Source organism: Heterocephalus glaber, unplaced genomic scaffold (assembly GCF_053883595.1).
Source record: "Heterocephalus glaber isolate CG9 unplaced genomic scaffold, H.glaber_assembly_v1.0 deba00001457, whole genome shotgun sequence".
NCBI lineage: Eukaryota > Metazoa > Chordata > Mammalia > Rodentia > Bathyergidae > Heterocephalus > Heterocephalus glaber.
In genome coordinates, this window is record NW_028258305.1 from 18,007,114 (window position 1) to 18,021,786 (window position 14,673).

A 14,673-nucleotide genomic window follows, 5' to 3' on the forward strand; every position below is an offset into this window, starting at 1 on the left:
CACTTTTCAAATTAACTAACTAATATACTAGAAAAATAAATAAGACGGGAGGTTGCAGAGAGGAAAAAAATCCTGCTGAACTGTATCAAAATTTTGGTGTAAAGCAAAAACATTGAATTAGCAAAATAATAGTTCTTAACAACTAACAGTGTCTTCAAAAGTTCTATTTTGTTGTTATTATATTTTGAATGGGAGAGTTTTTCTAAAGAAAATGCTTTTTGAAGTCCTATGACCAATAAGAAGAAACTTAAGCCAAGTATTTGATTGCCAACTAAGTACTTGTTGTGACATACATTCATAGAAGCAGATTTTGTCATATGTGCTCTTTCACTATTGCAGTGTTACTATTGTGTTTACTAGACTGAAACAGCTTGTTTAAAACCTACACATGGCAGGACTCTTTTGAAAATTGTTTGTTTAACTGTGGCATAAATTTGCAGACCAAAAAAGTAGTTAGAAAGCTGCAACACAAACTTAAACTTAGCCTTTTGAGAACAATTAAGCCAGGGTTCATAACAAACAAGACATTGGTGACAATTTGTTAAAAGTTCCTGAAGGAAAAAAAAGCACAGTGTTGGAGATGTTCAGCATTGTCTGATCTGGGTACTTTTAATTTCTTGTTTAAAAAATCTGTCATTTGATTTTTCTACATTGAGACTATTTTATATTTATAAAGACACAAAAACTATAAAAGTTGTTACTTTCAAATATATGTTCATATCCTAATGTTACTGGGAAGATTTTGGGGTTGGGATCGAAAGCAAAAGTTTTTTCATTGTTCATATAAGGATTAAGGTCCCAGATTACATCAATTTCATATAGTAATGGACCTCCCTTTCTCTATTATGAGCATTTATAAAATGCAAAACATTATGTATAATAAGTAAAATATATCCCCATGTAAGAAGTAGACATTTCGGCAAAAGAAATAACAAAGTTCTAAAAAATACCATTTATTTAAAGACGAGATTCTTTCTTTTGCCTCATGCCTCTTTTGGCAATGTAAAAAGGGAAAATTACAACTCTTATTTATGTACACTTTTTACTCATATTTTGCCCAAAATTCTTTCTTTTGGTACTGGGGATCAAACTCAGGACCTTGCACTTCTGAGTCAGGCAGCAGAACCCCTGAGCTAAATCCCCAGCTGCCCAAAATTCTATAAATCTTTCATTTTAAGGATTCTTTAGAAACAGTATTTATACTAATATTTTCCCCAAAATTTAACTATTAAATTTTAATTTTAAGAAATTTCTGGAATCTCTTTCTTTTTATACATATATTAAATAAATATTGAGTGTATACCTACCACATGGCAAGGACTATGTGAAATTCTGAGGAGACAGAGACAGTTATACATAATGACTCTCATAAATGGATGTGATGAAAAAGTATTCCTTAATATTTGAAATGTAAGTCGTATTTTTTTCAAAAAGTAACACAAAATTTTTGTCACAACTAACAGTGAAAAGTTTTCAACTGAATCATAATGAAAGTATTATGTATCTGCACTGGCAAGGTGCAACTAAAGTCATCATGAGGGGAAAAGTATAATTTTGGATGAAAATATTTTTTAAAAGTGACAATGCTCAAAATAAACATTTCAAGAGCTTAACAAAAAGGTAGAAGAGTGCAATAAACCAAAGAAAATGAAAGAGAAGTGCAATAACCAAAGTCAATTATACAGGAAACAAATATTTTTTAAAAGTAAAGAAAGACAAACATTGATTCTTAGGAAAGAAAATGAATAATTCAACATGATTTATGAAAGTAAAAAAAGGGAGAAAGAAAAACTACTAACAACATGGAAAAAAGATCCCCTTCAGGGATCCTACATGAATAACAAAACATAGTCTTAGTTTAGATGACTTTAGGGGTGAATACTCTATGAAGCATTGAATGAAAAACCACAACCCATGTTGCATAAATCCTTGCAGAGAAGAGTAAAAAGTGAGAAGGCTCCCAACTTGTTTCTTAGGTTAGTATAACCTTGTTTTCAAATTATGGGCTACTCTCTCCCATTTAGATGCACAAGTCCTCTTTTAAATATTACTAAATAAAATTGATAAAAGCATAACTTATTATAACCAAGTAGAGTGTATGCCAGGGATTTAAGAAGGGTTAGTGTTTAAAAATGAACTAGCATAGTTCATCAAATTAACAAATGAAAGAAAAAATACATGACTATCTCAATAGATATTGGCATAGCATTTCGTAGAATTTAATAATATTGGCAGATGAGGATTAGACAGTAATTCTCCTAATCTGAAAAAGAATGCCTATATAAACAATTATAGTAGACATTATACATAATGCTGAATTTCTAAAAGCTATGTGATTTTCTGGTTCATTACAAAATTTCATTAACTGAAACAACAAAGATAAAAAAATCAGTGAAGCAAAATAGTGTATAGATACTTCCTGACCTATATCAACATATGATTTTTTGGCAAAGATGGCACACAGAATAATGGGGAAACAGTGGTTTTTACAGCAGTTCTGGGGTAGCTGGATATTCTTGTGGAAAAAAAATCGCCAAGGAAATGTTGATCTAACTGTGAAGGATTATTTAAGTGTTTACAATGCAATATTTAAAAATTATCTACATAGGAGGATGTTTCTCAAAATACCCAAATTTCTTATGCAGGATACACAAAAAGTAACCAGAAGGAAAATATCAATAAATTAAATTATATTAATATTTAAATTTTCTGTTGGCAAACTACAGAGTGAGGGGAATACTGTAATATTTTTAACTGTTAAAGATATCATAAAGAAGTCCTATGACTACTTTAAGAAGGTAGGTACTAAAATAGAAAAGGTAGGTACTAAAATAAAAAATGGTCAAAAGATTTGAATAGCCCACTTTCTAAAAGAGGATTTCCTAAAAACCAACAAATATATGTCACCTGGAAAATAAAACGATGAGGAGATACCAGCAAGATCAACTGGAATATATAAAATAAAGATTATTGATCATTATTTATTGGCCAGAAAGCAAGAAAATCTCACAACTTATTTTCAGAGTATACATTTTAAAAGCTTCAAATCTCTTTGGCAACAATTACCAAGATAACCTGTGACTCAACAATTCCGTTCTTAAGTACAAATTTAGTGGATGTATGTATTTGAACCGAGTAAGAGGCACAAAATTTTTATAACATGATTTTTAAAGAGTTAGATACTGAAATAATCCAAATATTTATCAAAAATCACATAAATATTGTTATATTTATAAAATTGAATATAGCCTTTAAAATGAACAAATTACTTCAGCATGAACAACATGGAGAAGTGCACATTTGCTTTCTTTTGAGCAAAAGAAAGCAAAGGAGAGCATGTTGAATTGTACCATTCATATGAATTGAAAAAGTAACACAGTTACTTTGGGGGGATCAAAATAAAAACATTAGTTACATTTTGTAGCAGGGGATAAAAAAAATGACAGGTAAGGTTGTGAGCTTAGTAGTCTAATACTTTATCTTCGTGAAAATTGTATGTAAATCATAAAATAGAAATGTTTTCTATACTGTGTTGATATAATAAATAAGTTTATTTTATAAATATTGCTGATATTCAATCACTAGAAAACTTGAATATTCCTTTTTCCTATCCTAATATGCTGTGTGTGCAATAACAGTACTTTGCTTTATTTACAAACTTGAGCCTGGTGATACAGGACATACTCATACACTGCAAGTTGCATGAAGCAGATTATTATTCACAGATGGTTAGCAAGGGTTGATAAAAGCCTGGGACTCCTTGTGAGCCATTGCCTGTAGGCCCAGGAAACTGAGCAGGGTGGATGAAGTCTCGGCTGGGAATGCCCGATTTGTACCACAACTAAGTGACCCCTTAAGTGCAGCCTGCCCTGGGTTATGCAACTCCAAGGTCCCAGGACTCACAGGGACACACTTGGAAAGACATCTTGCCACCACGGCTATTCTTCCCTAACAAGAGATGCTACAGGAACAAGACTCCAGCTGTTCAGGCAGTTCCTCCCTATCTTAAGGTATGTGTTCCCAGCACATTTTAGTTATTCTTGAGAAAAGCAAGAAAGAAGTGCAAAGAACTAGACTGTCTAAGGCCACCAGAGAAGTGTCCTGCTCTACCAAAGATCTAAATATACTTAAAATATATCAAGGTGTGTCCATTTTGAATATGGTATTATTGCTTTTTCTATTGCTGTGTTACTTTTCTGCCTATATTCTTTCTCTTAGAACTAAAAAATAATATAAAATAAGAATTATACACTACATTTTATAGTATTCAATTTTTGGAAATTACTACTTATAGTACAATGAACAAGAATATAGGTCCTAATCTGGACCTCTTTGAAGAGCAATATGAGTTTAAGTACAGGTTAGGTAGAGTGTGTAAGTCATATTTTGTTGAGAAATGAGAGAGAGAGAGAGACAGACAGACAGACAGAGGGGTGGGGAGAATAAGAGGGATTGCCTTTCAAAGTTGTTATATAGATAGTCTTAGTTACTTTCTTATTGATGGGATGAAATACCTGACAGCCACATGTTGGAGGAGATTTATTTTGGTTCACTGTAGAAGTTTCAGTCCATTGTCAGCTGGCTCAAAGGCAGGGCAGGATGGCAGAGGGGCATGACACAGGAGAGACAGTTCACTGCACGACAGGCAGGAAGTAGCTAGCAGCGAACCTTCCTTTTCCTTGTCATCCTATCCAAGCTACAAGTCTACAGGTTGGTGCCATCCACACCCAGGGTGGGCCTTCCTATTATTCAATTCCAGAACAACATGAAACCAATCAGCGGACTGATCCATAATGCAGTATCACACACCCATGATCTAGCCACCTCTCAAAAATACCACCTATGGGAACATGAGGTTTGGGGGAACATCTAGACATAAGCATAACATAGATTAAATAAAGTATAAAATATTAATTGAATATTCATTAAACTACCTCATATTAATATTTCCCATACATTTTCTCCATGCTCGGTATCATTTTAGTATATTAGTAGGTTATCATTTTAGTGTATTAGTAGGGGTTATAAAAAATTATCACAAACTGAGTGGTTAAAAACGGGAATTTATTTTCTCATAATTCTGAAAGCCAGAAATGTGAAATCAACAGATCAGCAGGATTGGCTCTTTTACTAACTCCTAAGGAAGAATCTGTTCCATGACTCTTCCATGCTTCTGGTGGTTGCTGGCATTTTGGGTATTTTTGGCTTAGATTTGCATCACTGCCACTTGACTTTGTCTTCATGGCAATGTGTCTGGTGTCCCCTCTGTATCTTCAAATTTGTATCTCTTCTTATAAAGACACCAGTGATTGAATTTAGGACCCTTTCCAACCTGGAATGATCTCAGCCTAATTTGATTAGATCTGTGAAGACCATATTTCCAAATAAAATCACATTCATAGAAAGGGTTAGTATTTCAACAGAAGTTTTTCAGGTACACAATTCAACCCTTAGCCTATGTCAAGCAGGTGTGAAAGTAGAAGCTGAGAGAAATGATGCATGACACAGAATTCACTACTGCTAATAAATCAAGCTACTTACATTTGAAAAAATCTTATGTTCTAAAGATAAAATTTTGATAGTGACTGTACCTATTTATTGACTCTATATACTTGGCTGGATTTATAAAAATGTTTTGAAATATTCAGTAGAGAGCAAAACAATCCATGACTGCAAGTTTGGATATGATGTATACACCCTGAGAGATACACTGGGAACCCACATGCCATTCCCAAGTAGCAAAGTCTGTTTCATCCTGTAAAGTACTGTGGTGGTAGTGTTGGTAACTTTTTAATGAGTCAAGATTTTTAAAATAAGAATACCAGATAAAGTTTTATATTTACAGCTGTTCCTAGAAAAATCATATAATTTGTCAACATTAGACTCACATGGTCACATGCTGTTGAAGTTCAAGCGAATACCCTTTTTAGACAAGTATGCAACTATTAGGTGGATACCGTCCCAACTGTATCCTTAGCTCTGTCTCTCTCAGTCATGACATTTATGGAGAAGCAAACTGCCTACCGCTGTACTCCAGTTTCATTCAAAGGGATGGCTATATCCACTGCACAAAAACAAATTAGGGTTTAGTTCACCTTCACTTTACTGTCCTTTTTAAAAACAAGAGCAAAGCTCTTATCAAAATAAAACTCTTTATCTTCTTCTCAAGTGACTTCAAAAGCCTAAGACTATTTTCTACATAAAAGAGGGTATTATTGCTCTAATTTCTTGAGCTTCCAATGGGAATATCTACCATTATCTTTGCTACTAAAATACTCAGCTCTAAATGTGTGTATAAATTTATGAAAAAATATAATACACAGTGTAGCAGGGAAAAATTGGATTTGAAAAGCAAGCACAAAATAAGAGAAGAAAGAGAAAGTCCTCAAAATCTACACAAAAGGAAGGGACAGTATTTTGAAAAGTGATGAGAAAAGGAAACCAATGAAATTCTAAGTCCAATATAAAATCATATAGGCTGTGTTTAAAAAACAAACTGCAAAATATTCCAAGTTGCCATATAGAGAATTGATTCCCTCAGATTCTAGCAGGACAGAAATAGGCTGAAATACAGCAAAGATAAACTAAATTTCATTGTCATCTATACATTTAATACAAATGCCTTACTCTTCTCTTATTCTCTTAAAAGTCAAATGTAAATCAAGAAGGAATGGCTAAGCTAAACAAATTAACTGATTTCATGGATCCTATGAAAATAAGTGCAAAGGCAGATTCTAATGAATGAAGGAAATTCTTTAGCTGGAGTTTGGCAGTTGACAATAGCAGGGATTGCGGGGAGAGTTGGGTAGGGTGGGGCAAAACAAAGTTGTGTGTACAGGAGAAGTAAGTCACTAAAGTAGGTAACAATGATAGGCTAAAGTGTGCAACTAATCCAAGGAGAGAAATAAACCCTCTGGCAGGAGCTTGTCATAATCTTAGAATTTTGGACACTGCAGTGAAGGGAGGGGTGGGAATGGGTAATGCAGAATGTACATAGATGTCAGTGCTGCCCTAGGTCTAAAATAATGCCCATTAAACAGCTGCAGCCTCTCCAGCGGTGCATCATTTAGAATTTAAACACTCTCCTCAAATCCCCACCCATGTGCTTTCTCTACTGTAAGTTTATACCTTAAAAATTATCATTAAAGTCATGATTGGTAGCCATTTAAAAATAACATTCTTGGGCTGGGGATTTAGCTCAGTGGTTTTGCCGCCTGCTGCACAAGCGGAAGGATCTGAGTTTGATCCCTGAAACCAAAAAAAAAATAATAATAATAAAAAATAAAAATCACATTCTACTTTATGATTTCTGAAAAATTATATACTCATTGAAAAGTAAATAACTTCATTTCACTATGCTGAATTTTTTTCAAGTAGTCCATGAGTATTTAACATACTGACTTTGGTGAGTTTTTCTGAATGTAACTCAGTAAAACTCATGGGAAATTATGTGTTTTTTCCTATATGTAAATGCTAGTGTATTTATTCCAATTTATAGCTGGGTCCAAAGTCCTAGACTTGATTTCATTTCCTTGCATTTACCAATTCCTGTAATTGTGTTTAAAATAAGGTTTACACAGCAGTATGTTCAATACCTATCCATCAACTTTTGTAACTGGAAAACTCATATGGGTTTATATAAAAGAAACCAGTTAGAGACATTTAACCACAAACAGTAAAACAAGACTTATACTCATTATTTAAGTAAAGGAAATTGTGAAACAATTGCACTTCATTTATACAGCAATGATAATGTAATTAAATGAATCAATCTGACATTTAGTTGAAAGATCATGTAATGTCTTCCTAGTATTGATTATTTTGATTTAAAAAGTGGCTTCATTTTGATCATCTTTAGTGAAAAAGCATTTATGTATATCAACTGATATTCTTCCTCATATTTACATTTTTTATATCCCTTGTATTAGTTTAGGTAAAGCCCTCCAAATTGATATCAATCTTAGAATTCATGGATATTGAGAAGCTTCCACTTTGCCTTAACGTTAATTGAGAAAGTAGGTATTTACACTGATTTCCTAATGTTAAAGCACAAGCTATGATTGCAGCAATAAGCACAGCATCTCTATGTTGCATTCATTTCTCAGTCAAAAAATTGTGTCACTTTGTTTCATTTATTTTTCCTGTGAAGCAAGTTTCCAAGTTAGTAGGCTCATTAATATTTAAGATATGGAAATATGTTTGGTTTTGGTGATCATATATTTCCATTTTCATTGTTGCAAAATGTTTATCAGTTCATGGCATAAGATATTATTGATGTTTCTGTATTTGGCTTGCCAGAAATTCTTCCAATCAAACATAATCACAAACAGCTACCTTCATTTCACAATTATCTCATTGTTCTGAGCAGTGAAAGGGGCAGGTGTTAAAATCCATCACACATTACTGTAGCTTAAAATTGGTAGGTTTCCTAAGGTGAATTGGAAGGAATTAACACTAGTTCCAATCTTCTAGAAAAATACTACCTTGTTTTGATAAATGTTAAATTGCCTGAAACTCAGATCCAGAGGAATTATCTTACGTGTTTTCCACATAAAAATTATAGTCACATTAAAAACACCACACCTATAAGGTCAAACAATTAATTACAAATATAAGATTTGAAATACTTTATATTTCATACAGGGTTACTCATTAGAGAATGGCATTGCAACATTCCAAAGTTGACTTTTCAGTTTCCTGATCCCTCTTGGTGAAGTTCTTAGGGAAAATAAAAGGAATTAACCATTTTTAGCATCTGTGTTTTGCCAAGCACTGTGTTATGAGTATGTGATCATTTGAGGAGAGGGTGGTCAAGCCCATAGTCTTGAGTTTACATTCTTCCTCACACGTGTACTTAAGAGGTATGTGACTTCACCTATCTTGGTTAATCTCTCTATGCTTCACTTTTCTTATTGGTAAAATGATTGAAATCCTAGTGTTTGCCTCTTAAGGTTGTTGTAAGGATTAAATAAGTTAATGTAAGTAAAGCACTGAAATCAATGGTTGGCAAGGATTAGAAACAATTAACATTCGACCTGGGCCTTATCCTCAGGATATCTTATATAGTGCAGGCCATGATTCTCATATTGCTGATGAGCAAACACATGCTCAGAGATTGAGGCAATTTTCGTACCAATTACAGAGGAACTCATACTTTTCAATAAATTAAAAACTTTTATTAAATTATGTTATGATTGTTTTCATTCTAAACATATATTGGTAGTTCCCCGGTGTAGACTTAATGAAAAATAAAACCCAGAGACTTGTGTCTGTCCATATTCCTTAGACTAGGTAGAGTTGATACGTTAAATCTGGTAACTGCAAAGGTGATTTACTGCAGCAGGGGCACACAGGACTGTTTGTTTTAAAATGTATGGGTGAAGGGCTGGGGATTTAGCTCAGTGGTTTTGCCGCCTGCTGCGCAAGCGCAAGGACCTGAGTTTGGTCCCCGGTAGCCCCCCCCCCCAAAAAAATGTAATGGTGAAGCATAAAAGTGTTAGTCCTTTTTGGAATCAGGAAAGTAAAGAACACAGCACAGGGAACATATTGAATCAGTAGAAGCACGGTGTAGCCATGAAAGTCATGAAGGCAAATGACCTAGACTAGGCAATTGTTCAGATCATATGTACTAGCAGATAGATAATTTTTTTAAAGGAACCAGGTGAAAAGAAGGGTTAGACCTTTATGAATGCCCTCTAGAAGTCTTTCTACCACCCTATGTTAACAGATGAATGTGTACAAGTGATCAAGAGAACATATGAAGCCTTGTCAGAGTTCATTTTTGAAAATGGGCTGTCCATTCCACTTTCTTTTTTTTTTTTTTTTGGTACCAGGGATCAAACTCAGGACCTTGAGCTTACAAGGCAGGCGCAGTGCCACTGAGCTAAATCCCCAGCCCCATCCCACTTTCTTTTGCGATTAGCTTTCATTGTACACAAGAAGTATTTGAGTGAGGCTTCTGTGCTATTTGCTCTACAGCCTATGGACAAATGGCAGAAAAAATTTTTAAAAGACCCTGAATTAAGTAGGTTATTTCATTTGTCCTATGATCACTTAATGATTGCATAACTTTAGGTAAAATACTTTTCTGAGACTTAGTTATGCTCTCTTTAAAATTTCATTTGTGTTTGTAAAAATCATGTTAACAGTCATTTCATTATCTTTCTAAGGCAATCCTGTGGGAAAAGCTAGCAACTACCAGTTCCCATATTTGATAGTCAGGAGCCTGGTTTTCTGTTGAGTCAAACAGAATAGAGAGTGGTCTTTGGGTAAATAACAAAGAAAGCTAGATATTGCTTAACACACATTTCTAAATATTTTACATTCACTTATTCATTTACATTTAGTGGAACATATTAATATATCCATTTTACAGATGAGGCGACTGAGGCATCATAAGGTTATAACTAATAAAGGTTATCTTGTCAAGGTCACAACTAGTAAAGGTCAGAGATGGAATATTATTTCCCACACATTTAATCACTTGTCCAAACTGCCTTTCTAAAGGCAATAAAAATATTAAAACCTATGGTTCTTTCCTTCAGGTTATTTAGATTCTCTTACAAAAGTAGTGTATGTGTAAATAGGCTTATCAGGAAATGGTTTCTTTGAAAGGAAATGAATATTGCATTTGGAACATATATTATTTCAGTGCTTCTGAATTTCTCTAGTTCTTACATTCTTCCTTTATAGGGCCTAGAGGCAGCAAATAGTCTTACCTTATGGCATCTGAGGCTGAGGCTATTGGGTTTGTGATGTTGAAATAAAAATATCTGCTGTTTCTTCTCCAAAACTAACCCGGGGTAGAAATATAACAAGAACAAGAATGTAAATGTCCACAGGACTCAAGCCATCATTTATAGCCACAGACTCAGACTTTGCCACCTAATCTGCAAGCTCCCCTGGAGTTAACTCCTTTCTCCCCAGACCGGCACTGCACACTGGGCATGCCCAGTTACGCGGTGAGGACCTCGCAGAGTCTCACTTTCTCCAGGTTTTACCAGCTGCAAAAGGAAGGAGGAGAACGAGGGGAGAGTTAAACAGGTAGAGAACTTGGTTCCTCTCAGGATGCTCACGGCCGAGGCAGAGCACAGAAAGCTGGAAGACGAGAGGCTGCAGCGACCTGCACCTACTCGGACGCCGGAGCCGGATCTCCAAGTGCGCGCGTAAACCCGGTGGGTTCCTCGTCCTTTTGGTACAAGTTGGGCAGGTCGTGAAAAATCTGTTGTGATCCCTCGGGCCGGGGATCCGTAAGGGGCGGGGCAGGGACGTTAGATCTCGGACCGCCGGCGGCTTCTGCTGGAGTCCGCGGCGCCTGCACTGCACCTGAATCCCCTCCCTTGGCTGTCTGGCCTCCCCGGGACCCTCGTGCGTCCCCGCCCGCCACCAGGAAAGCCCGGAGCGCTGGGATCGCCTCAGCAGGGCCTGGGCATGCTCAGTAAGCTGCGCGGGTCTCTGGTTTCCCTGTCTCGCCTTCTCTCTCGGATGGGGGAGGGAGGAGGAGGGTGGTGACAAGTCAGAGGCGCTTGGGGCAGGTCCCCGCCCAGGACGGGCTCCCTGGCCAGGGGGTGCTGCCCAGGTAGGTGGAAGCCCGACCTTGCCACCGCATCTCGGGTCGCTCAGGTAGAAGCCCGGGCCCCGCAGGCAGTATCCCAGCTCCTCTGCAGCACCCCGGGCCCGCTGCCTCTCGGCTCCCCTACAACATCCCGACATCCCGGCCCGGGGCGCTGTCCGTGGTGCTGCGCAGAGCCAGCTCCTCCCTCCCGCCCTCGGGCACAGCGCGGCGTCACGCAGTCCGGCCCTCTCCCTCTCCTCCCGCTCCCGCTCCCTCGCTGCAAGCTCCTCCACCCCTCCTGGAGAGAGGGAGAGAGAGAGAGAGGGAAAGAGAGAGAGACGCTCAAGCCTGACGCCTCTGAAAAGGCAGCAGCGGTCGTCTTGTCCCTAGATCTCAGGAAATCGCCTTCACCGAGGCGTGCTTCAAGCTCCGGCTGGAGCTAAGGGGAAAAACCGGGCAGGTAAAGCGGCTCGATTTGGCTGGGGTGTGGGGGGGGGGGGGCGAGGCGAGCTGGAGAAGGATATCTCTCTCCCTGTTGTAACTGAGCCAGCATCTGCCACCAATGCACGGCAAGGATGGGGGGTGGGAGGGTAGAGGAGCATAGATCTTGGTTGTTTTGCATGAAGCCTTTTAAATGGCAAGAAGATGAGGTGGTGGACCCAGGGTAGTAACTTAAACGCTAAATGCAGTCATTTATTATGAAAAGAACAGGTCGGTTAGAAATCAAAGCAATAAAATATATATACACATATATTTTTCTTCTCCTTCCTCATCCGTCCACAGGACGCTTATGCTTAATTTGTGTAGACTCCAGGCTCCTGGAAACTGCACTGGTATTAGAGATACAGCTTAGAGACTGGGCGGGAAAGCCAGGGAGAATTTTGGGCGTGCACTGGTATTGAGGTACTTTGCAAAAGCCTATGGAAAAAAAGACAGGCACTTCTAAAAAATTTCTCCCGTATATTTCAGGTTCTTTATGAAGATATATATTGAAGGGTGTAAAGAAAGGTGTGTGTGTGCACGTGCGTGTGTGACCATAAACATTAAAATAAATGCAACTGCAGACGATGAGCATACTGTATTGATTCTTCCAGTGACTCGGGAATGATTTTGATTCCAGAAATGAAAAAAAAGATTAATGAGGCTGTTAGCCTTTGAATTAGAGAGCTTCTAGTTTCGGCTGCAGTAAGATTGTTTTTCTGATCCTTTTATTTCATTCCCTAATTTGTGAACTCACCAGGTCTTTCCGGCACCTAGAGAGGATCCTCTTCTTCCATGTAAATACAGACTCTCTCACACAATGAGCTTCATCTAAGAACTGGAGAGCCAGTTGACCTCCCTTATGATAGGGATATAGTCCTCTAGGGTTCCCCTTTATCCTCCTCCATCCCTTAAAAATTGCCAAGGTGTGCATTAGTGAAGAAGGGCAGGAGACAGAGGTGAAAAAAGGTTATTTATGTAAGATTAATAAAATAATCAGCTTCAACAGAGTCACACACCCACACACACACACACACACATACACGCACACGCAAACAGGGTTTTCTGACACAGGAGCTTGAGAATGAGTTCAACGCACTCTTTTCTTTTTTTTTTTTTTTTTTTTGGTACCAGGGATTGAACTCAGGTCCTTGAGCTTGCACAGTAGGCAGCGAAACCACTGAGCTAAATCCCTGGCCCCAAAAGCACTCTTGATTCTAAACAATCTAGATTTATTTTGCAAATTACTGAACATTTAGCAGATTCCTGACTCTACTTTAAAAAAAAATGAAAGTACAGTGAATAATGTCCTCTTATTGATGAATTTTAAGAGCACCTTTCTTGGGACTTGGCACAGTCGACAAGCTATGACTGGTAATTGCTGATGGTATGGAATGTATCAGCCATGATAAATAAGTAACTGAGATTTTTCTTTCCTTTTGCTGGTGGACAGTGCGTGTGCGTGTGCATTTGTTTGTGTGTGTGTGTGTGTGTGTGTGTGTTGGAGAGAAACCAGTCATCAATCTCATCTGGCGAGGAACTTGAAGTGGGATCCCCTGGCTTGGTGGCTCTCAGCTGACACCTGTAGGGATTGCTCTGAACTGAAGAGAAATGCTCTCAGCTCCCTCCATGGAGGAGCAGCAGCACAATGCGGTGCCATAAATTATTGCCAGTTTCAGCTGGTAGCAAAAAAAAAAGTGTTAATTGGAGAGTGAGCTTCTGTGTCCAAGCAATAAACTGTGTGTATGTGTTTGCGTGTGTGTGTGTGTACTGTAGCATGGGGGAGGCAGCAAGAAATGGTGAGGGAAGTAATATGACCAGATAACACATTTGTAATTTTTCCCCAAGATGTGAGAGTCATTTTTTTGGTTAAAAAATTACTTAGCAAAAAAAATCAGTATTTATGATTTCCACAGTGTTTCAAGAACTTGTCAGATTAGAGTGGCATAAAGAGCAGTGATTTAATAGCACAGTGAGTGATTCAAAGGTCTAGTTTTAAATCCTATTGTCCCGGAGCCAGGCATCTGAGGTGACATACATGATGAGAACTGCTGGTCTGACGACAGACTCTGCGGACTGACAGCCAGACACAGGCCTGAGGAAAAGCTGGACCACTTCATGGTTGGGCAAAATATTAAATATCGTACCTATCTTTAGAAAAGCTGATATGGCAATTGAGGCAAAATATTACTAGAATACACCCACATATGTGGCTCTAATTACATGCTTTCTCCTATAATAGATTATCTCTTTAATGAAAAGGAGGAATATACTTGCTTAAATTTTTAGGGACTCTCAAGAACCCATCAAAATTCTGAAAAATGATATAATAGGAATGTTATACAAACCTAAGGTGGCAGCTTCCTGCAGTTTGATCTACTTTGCCTATTGTAAAATTTGCTATCACTAATATTTCAGTAGGTTGTATTCTGTCCACGAAACTGGCACACAATATAGTTATAAATCCTGTTTTTAAAAGGGCCTTTTTCTCTCTTCATAGATTTAAAAAATTAAACTTTCTTGGTAAAAGATGGTCATAATCAAATTTCTACCTAAAACCTGAATGAACAATTAACAGAGTAAACTACAAGGGTGTGATAGCTTGTTGTAAGAGTGTGATATTAAGTATTAAGACACAT